Raw genomic sequence first — 8622 nt, 5'->3', positions numbered from 1 at the left:
GTGTGAACATAACAAAATAAAAGAGACCCTCCATATATGAAATACACACGGAAACATTTATTTTCCCAGAGCAATCGTAAGTGCAAACACAGCTAGCGCACTCCCTGCCCGCGAATACCGCGTCAGCCGGGGCGGCGTGCCGCCACCGTCTCGGACACTCGACGCACCCACGCCGTTTACCCCGGTATCATGGGTAAATCCGAACACTCCTTCTATCATTGAATTTATTGTCGAACTCACCCCGCAGGGGGTGAGTGGGCCGATCCCGGAGGTAGTGCAATACCGGGCCAACCCGTGGCGGAGGTGAAGCAAGCTTCAAGCACTCCGCCGCATCACAAAAATAAGTTTAATATCTTGGATCCAAATAGGATCCGTATCAGATATTAAGCTGATAAGAACAGATACTACACACAAGGAGAAGTTTATTCAACTCTCAACGCATGAAACAAAAAAAACAGTACAGTATGCACCGCCGGGTAATCGGCTGATAACTACATCAAATACATGAGTTACTTATAGCACAGAAAAAAAAAACAGAGTAACATTGAACAACGGATGTGTGTATATACAAAGGTGAGTAAACAAGGCGTACAGAGAAACGAAAAGAAAACACGCGGGCTATATACATATATACAATGCCGGAAAACAAGATGAGCAATGGATATCAGTTTCCCCACGAATGAATATAGACGCTGGGGGGGGGGGGGGGTACACAACAAGGTCTGAGTTACACCTCAAAAGATTGACACATGGGATGCATGTAGAACGCACAACTTAAACATAAGGTGTTGGAGCAGGAGGGGGGGGGGGGTTAGAAGGGAGTGATTGGGGCGGCTAGCTTGCCGTCCCTGAGGAAGAAAAATTTCGTATGCCAGCGACGGAGGAACTTTTCCTCGCCGCTGGCTTCGAGTTCGGCCGATAAATAGGCCCACAGCAGCCTTCGGATCCTCGAGACTGCCGGAAACGCGGCTCGTACTGGTTTCCTGCGCGCTTCCGCAAGCGATCGCCTCTGCCATAAAACCAACACTGTGAAAATCACCACGAGTTGGGCGAAGGCGCCTTTGTTACGTTTGTGGTTGGGAGGGGTGCGGATGCCGAAGGAGTGGGCCACCATGCGCCACACGGGTTTCACCGCGACGCATTCAAACAACGCGTGCTCCTGCGTTTCCACGACGCGACAGTTGGGGCAGCTAGCATTCGGGACTATGCCTAATTTGTTAAGGCGCTGTCTTGTAGGTAGGACGTGCCAGGCCTTTTTAAGGAGCAAATCGTGCGCCTCGCGGGGGATGCCGCAACGGAGGGAGCCAAGTTCGCTCTGCGCGCGCTTGGCCCGTTTTCGGTCGGCATCGCTTAGCTGGTTCATCGTGATGGCCTCGACGATGCGTGCTGGCGGGTCTTCGTCTACGTCACAGCCGGGTAGTTCATTCCCCAACATGCGCATTGTTGCCGCTGCCGTTTTATAGTAGGGCGCGGGTGCTTCAGCAAAAGGACCGGTGTGTCGGCCAGCGTCCAGCCAGTCGTGCCTGGCACCGCTCCAGTAGAGGAGGAGGTTGTGGCCAACGTAATCGCTCGCGCGCGCGAGCGCTCGGGCGGTTTTAAGGGCTAGAATTCTGCCTGCGCTCTGTACATGTGGAAGGCCGAGACCCCCTTCGGATACTGCCAGGTGTAAGAGGTGTCTTTTTAAAGGTGGCGGTTTCCCTTCCCACAAGTACGCCGTGATGAGCTTGGACAGCTGGTTTATCGTCCTTGCGGGCATCACTGCTACTCGACTTGCGTACAAAGCAAGTGCGCAAATACTCGTTTTAACCGCCAGCGCTTTCTCGCGCAACGAGAGGTCTCGCAGGCCTGCACGCTCTGCCATTTGAGCGGCCCTTTCAAGGACGCGGGACCACGTTGACGGTGCGACTCCCTCGCTCGAAAAATATATCCCGAGTACCTTTACTGTGTTGACCGCTTGAAAGGTGCCGATGGCATGCGCAGGGAAATTGCCGAAGCGAAGGGCCCTGCACTTTTCCTCGTTCAGCTGCGCTCCGGACGCTGCCGCGTAGAATGCGAAGAGCTGACGAAAACGGTCGAGGCTACTGGCGTCCCTCACGAAAAGGGAGATGTCATCGGCATAACCAAGGATCTTTAGTTCCGCAGTTCCTGTGAGCGGGAGGCCCCGAATACGCGTGTCACCGGCTACGGACGTGAGCAGGGGCTCTATGGAAAGCACAAACAGGGTCGGGCCAAGTGGGCATCCCTGTCTGATCCCACGCGTGTACTGGAAGGTGTCCGTAGTGGAGCCGTTCACAACCACATGGCACCTGAGGTCCGAGTACAGGAGCTTGATGATGTTAACAAACCCTGCCGGGAGGCCAAACTCTCGGAGCGTTTCGAACAGGTAGGCGTGCCTGACCCGGTCGAAGGCCTTGGCCTGGTCGAGGGAAAGAAAAGCTCCTGATACTCTTTTCTCGGTGGCGTACTGAAAGGCGTCTCTAGTCATGTTCAGGTTGGCAAACAGTGATCTGCCCGGAACTGCGCAGGTTTGGTGCGGCGCGATGATGTCCGGCAGAAAGGTCTTTAAACGGCTGTTTAGAATAGAGGCGACAATCTTGTAATCCGCATTCAGTAGCGTGATAGGGCGCCATGACGTGGGGTCGTTCGGTGGTGAGCCTTCCTTAAGTATCAGGACCACGCGCCCCATGGCAAACGAGGCGGGTTTCGCGTGGCCTTCGAGAATGCTGTTGATTACGCCAAGTAGCGGCTCGCTCAGGATACTAAAAAAGGTCGCATAAAACCCTGCAGTGAGGCCATCCGCGCCGGGAGCTGAGTTCGGTGGCATAGACTGGATGGCGGCCCACAATTCCTGCATCGTCGCTGCGCCGCATAAGGTCGGGCATTCACCTTCATCGAGGTGTTTCAAGAATTGGTACAGTTCTGACCGGTGCGGTAGCTCCGATGAGGTCGTTATGGGCTCCGGTTCGCGGAAAGCGGTCTCGAAGTGGCGTCGAAAGGTCGCCTCGATCTCTGCTGGGTCTTCCGTGAGTGTGCCGTCTGGGCGCCTTACTTGTAGGATCCGTACTGAGCCGTTGCCGCTTACTTCGCGCAGGTCCTCTTCCCGGTGCCCCTCTGAGGTGGTTCGGAACGCGCACTTCTCGCCGGTGATGGCTCGTTGCAGTCGTGCATGCTGTACCTTAAGCGCGGCAAGATAGTCGCGAGTGCAGGAAGTGAGACACTCGGCGTTCTGGACGATGCGCATCCTGCGCAGCAGCTCGTTCATCTGAGCCGTAATGCGTTTTTTTCTCGCTCTGCCCTCTTGTTGTAAATGCGCCTTCCAGGTCGCCTTGAGGTCGTCCCAGACGGCCGGGGTCACTCGGGGGGTCGCTCTGATTGTGGCTTCAATGCGTTGCTGCATCAGGGGGGTGGAAACCGGGTCATTTAATAAAGCCGGATCTAGGCGCCACGACGCGTTTGCTGGACTGGGGCCGGGCTTCCCGCGCACGGTTGTCACCAACGGGACGTGATCCGAAATGCCCGCCAAGGCAGGAGGCAACGGGAGCACCTCACACGCCTCAAGGGAAGGTAACAAAAGGTCAGGTAAGTAGGCGCGGTCGAGCCTACTGGCGGTGGTCCTCGACATGCGAGTGGGACCGAATGCGTTATCATGCTGGAGAACCCATGCATCCGAGAGTCGTAGTCGGCGAAGGAGTCTGACAAGGTCTTTCGCGTGGTAGGCTGAGCCTCCGCGACCTGGGCCCCTGATGTCCCTTGTAGTGTCGACGACACAGTTGAAGTCGCCGAGGACTACATGCGGGAGGGGCGCTTGCAAGGACTCGCCGAGCTCTCTAAAAAAGGTGTTCGTTTCCGTTCTCGTTGTTGGCGCGTACACATTAACGAGCCGTACTTTGCGACCGTCGATGAAGATGTCCAGGATTAGCGTACGGCCGTCGGCGCCAAACACGCAATGAGCCTTTTGCCTGAACCTTCCAGAGACGAAGACGACTCCGACCCCGCATGACTTGGCCCGCGTCAAGGAAAAGAAGGCATCGACCTGGCAAAGGTTCCGAAAAAGGGTGACATCGAGGAGGGAACGGAAATTCGCCTCTTGGACGAACAGCAGGTCAATGTCATGGAGCTTGGCCAAAGAGATGACGGCGGTTTGCTTCGTCTTATCGCGGAACCCGCGTACGTTCCAGGTGGCGAAACGCAGCCGGTCAGCCATAAAGCGGAGCTAGGAGGGGAGAGGGGGCGAGTTTACGAAAGGGTGAGTGCATGGCGCGCCAGGGGAAAGGGACACAGAGGGAGAAGGAAGGGAGCGCAGTGGGGGAAGGGCGCTGCCATCTGGGGTGGGGTCGGCGTACTAGGCGCTGGAATCGCCGGCTTGAGGGGGCGGGTCCCCTTCGCTTTCCGCGCGCTCGCCCAACTTCTGTGATTTCGCTTTCGGAGGGGCGTCGCTGTCGCTGCTCCTCGCGCCGAGCCCGGCCCGTCGCTGCTTCGTCTCTCCGCTCGTCGCTCGTTCTCTCGGATCGCTCTTAACACCCTCTCCTGTGCGTCGGCGCGAGCGCGAGCGCGAGCGTGTCCTCTGATCGCGGCCAGTCGCGGTCTGAGCTGTAATCGGGTCCCGGTTTCGGCAGAGACTGGGCAACGCATGGTCAGAGGAGGGCGCAGGGAGGGGTATCAAGCTTGGTTGAGCGCGGACTTCAGGGAGCACGTAGTACCCGCGACTCACGATGGGCAAGTCCTCTCGGGCGGGGTCTTGGCTCCTTTCTTCCAAGTCCAGGGGAGTGACTGGGGCCAGCACGTTAGTGGGTGGGTTTGCGACAAGGAGGCTCGCTGCTTCTTGCTCAGAGGCACCAGTAAGGGCTTTAGGCGCGACAGAGGAACCCTGGCGGCCGGGCCCGCCTAGCGGGCGTGCGGGCTGCGTGGTGGGTGACGATTGCGCAGAGACCGTCTCGAGGTCACTGGTGTCTGTTTCAGACGACGTGGTGGCGACGTCGTCAACGCTTCCCGGCTTCTCCCCTTCGTTGGCAGACGAAGTGTCCGCACTGCTGCCTGTGGGCGGGCCAGTATTGCAGTTGCGGTCCTCGGGTGGGAGCCCCTTCCCAATGGTGCGAGGTGCAGTCCTTGGCGATAGCACCTGTAGGCGTGGGGCACTGGCGGCCTTCGATACGGCAGGGCCGCTTGCATGTACAGGTGAGGGGGTGGTATCAGTCAGTGTGGGGAAACCGCGGGCGGCAGACGCGTAAGAGCGCCTCCGAAAACACTCGCGCGTCCCGTGGTGGCCGCCACAGCGTTTACATTCGGCCTCGCAGCCCTCCGTATCGTGGCCAAAAATGCCACACCGTCTGCAGTACGCGGCAGAACATGCGGTCGCCATATGTCCGACCTCGCCGCAGCGGGCGCACACGCGACGCATCCCACGGTATTCACACATGACTTTGTGCCCCGCTATTGTCATGAAATTAGGAACAGGCCGGGACATTTCTATTTTGACTAGCCTCACACCATTTAGCTTAGTCTGGCGAGTCGCCAAGGTGGCGAAGGAAATGCTCTTAATTTTGCCGAAAGGGGCAAGAGCATTACTAAGGGCCTCATCAGACAAGAAAGCCGGGTAGCGGTAGACGTTCACGTACGTTACCGGCGGCCCGACTGCCTCTACCGGCACCTTCACCCCATTCACCGTGAAACCCTCCGCCACCATTAGGCTCGTCGCCTGACTAGCATTGCGAGTACACACAAGGAACTTTGCGCCCCCCATGTGCTGAAGCACGAATACACTATCATCACCAGCGGTTAATTCTACTGCATCAATCAGATCGTCAACAGAGACATCGCCCTCGGGCGCGGAAAACATGAAACAATTCTCCCTCACCGGGAGCTCAACTGGCATGGCCATACTGGTGGGCGGATCCCGCAAGCCGCCGGGGGGGGCGAGGCTCTGGGACGACTCGTGACGTGCAGTCAAGCTGCACACTGGTAGGCAGCGGCTCAGCTGAGGCGGGGGCCGCTTGGGGTCTGGTGATGGCAGGGGTCGCCGCTAGGAGCTCCGGGGCAGCAGGGGCGGACCGGGGGCCTGGCTCGACCTGGCATGTAGAGGGTCTCCGGGCGGGAAGGCCCGAAACCCAAGGGTGGCAGCCGCGTGCACGAGGCTGCGGCGGCGAAGGGCTTGCACTGGTTCTGGGGCTCGAACTCCGAGAGGGCCCGGGGGCCGACGCCGACGTGACGTGACCCCGGGACTCGCGCGAGGGCTCGTAAAAAACAGCTAACTCGACACTTTGATCTTAGCCAAAAGGCCGAGAAGCGATGCAATTCATTAGCACGTAATTAAAATCCATTCTTTCACACCTCGTACTTAGTTCTGGCCAAAAGCCGGGCAAACAGTAGCAAAGCAATTCCGACGTCCACCCATGCACAACCAGCATTGTGCACCGACAGCGGCAGCGCTGGCTTCACGGCATTGCTTTTATCCCCAGTCCGCTTGAAGTTTCTAGTTTCGCTTACAAACATGTTAAAACTGAAACCTTCTTTTTCCCAGAGGTCGAAGCCACGCGTGCTTGCTTGCATGCGTACTCTCTATGCGCCCATGACGTCACACCAAATGCTTGCCGGCGAACATTATCAGCCATGTCGCGAGGGATGCTACAGCACTTGTTTTAAAAACTGATGCATAGTGTACATGTCCAACTCGAGCACCAAAGTCTGGAAGGAAAAAAAAAAAAAAATGACTGCGCAAAATGTGAATACGTCACCCATCCAACATGGCTTCTACGCCGGCTGCCCAAGCAACGCCTCTGCAACGACGCCCACAATCATCGGCAAAAAGGTGGTGCCTTTGGCTGCTTCAGCACGCTCAACATATGCCTTGCAAGTTCCGACGTGGCGGAACACCGCACCGAGGTCGACGAAGGTCCTGCCGTGAAAGGCAGACCCGGGAATGCGTGCGAAACGTCTACCGCGTGGGTTGTGAAGCCGGTGAATGAAGGATCATGTGGCAGAGGGTGACGGAACGTGAGTGTGCGACTTGCCGCTGCGATGTCGTTCAAGCGTTCAACGGGCCGGCAGGTTCTGTCTGTCGTGGTCGAAAACGTCCGAGTCAAAGTTTTGCTGATTCCGAGGGGTAGGAGTGCTATGGTGGCGTGTACGAGGCGCTGGTGCGGCGCTCCGTCGATCGTGCCGGACGGACATGAGGCGGCCGAAGGCGGTCGTCAAGTGGTCGCGGAAATCAGTGGAGAAGTACTCGCCTGCGCTTTTCGTCGAAGACTCGCGACAGACGGTCTTCGGGAGACACGGGTGGTTGCACAAATGCGACCGTGCGTCAACGTGCAGCCATATTCGTGGATTATTTCGCCCCATTACGATAGCTTCGTCACTGCGCTCGCTGGTGTTGCTTGTTTTTGTTGACCTTCACTTGTGGCTCACACCCACTGTGGGGGATTGGCTGGTTTGTTGTTCTGCTTCTTCGACTTCTACATACTCGGCTTAGTGAAGCTCTGAGGAGTGACGAGTGGGTACGGAGGCAAAGCGCGCCCGGGGCGTGATCTCACGCGTCCTGGGGTCCACGTCGCTTCAGGTACGTGCGTGGTGCGTCCGTACGTCTAGTGCGCAATTTTCTTGGAACTTCCAGCAACTGGCAATTCCATTGAGGTGAGCGTGCGAGGATGTTCGTTGTAATTAACGAGAGCCAACGGTGGATGAGCTGGTATGAGATGGTGTTCAGAAATGAAGTGTTTGATCAACAAGGCGATGCCCGCCGTGGTGGTCTGATGGCCGTAAGGTACTCGGCTGCTGACCCGCAGGTGGTGGGATCGAATCCCGGCCGCGGCGGCTGCATTTCCCTGTGCTCAGATTAGGGTGCACGTGAAAGAACCCCAGGTGGTCGAAATTTTCCCATAATCATATGGTGGTTTTGGGACGTCAAACCCCAAAGGTCAGTGGACATAGGAAAAGCACATCGGGGCTTTGCCGCTCCACCGTACAGCAGGTGTGTGCGGAGTGGGTCGTGTGGCGTTCTTTGCGATTTTAATTTGTGATGGGGAATAGTGTAGATGCGTAGACGTGGCGAGAGCACGCGTCTTCAGGTTCAGACGCCGCGTGAAGATGTGAAATAAAAATGCCTTCGCTTGCCACTGCAACTGTAAACAGAAACACCAACCAAACCCCATTTTCTAGAGGCTTTTTTATTTTTCGTTGCGAAACGGGTGAATTCGAAAAGCGGAAATAGCTTGGCACATACATACACACTTCTACACACATACATACATACACATCGCACATGCATACACATCGTATACACACTTCTAGCTTTCCTCCGAAACAGTAATGATAATTTCCTCAATAGTTTTATTGATATGAGTAGGAATGTTAAAAAAAATAAGAAACTTGAGTATGTACGTGTGAACATAACAAAATAAAAGAGACCCTCCATATATGAAATACACACGGAAACATTTATTTTCCCAGAGCAATCGTAAGTGCAAACACAGCTAGCGCACTCCCTGCCCGCGAATACCGCGTCAGCCGGGGCGGCGTGCCGCCACCGTCTCGGACACTCGACGCACCCACGCCGTTTACCCCGGTATCATGGGTAAATCCGAACACTCCTTCTATCATTGAATTTATTGTCGAACTCACCCCGCAGGG

At 56.5% G+C, this 8622-nt stretch overlaps 1 pseudogene; it reads right to left on the bottom strand.

The window, feature by feature from the left end:
- Positions 1 to 249: 249 nt before the first annotated feature.
- LOC142766181 (U2 spliceosomal RNA) lies at positions 250 to 422 on the bottom strand (annotated as a pseudogene).
- Positions 423 to 8622: the final 8200 nt, after the last annotated feature.

Source organism: Rhipicephalus microplus, chromosome 6 (assembly GCF_043290135.1).
Source record: "Rhipicephalus microplus isolate Deutch F79 chromosome 6, USDA_Rmic, whole genome shotgun sequence".
Taxonomy (NCBI): domain Eukaryota; kingdom Metazoa; phylum Arthropoda; class Arachnida; order Ixodida; family Ixodidae; genus Rhipicephalus; species Rhipicephalus microplus.
Note: the sequence above shows the minus strand (reverse complement) of the source record. Positions and strands in the feature narration are given on the sequence as shown.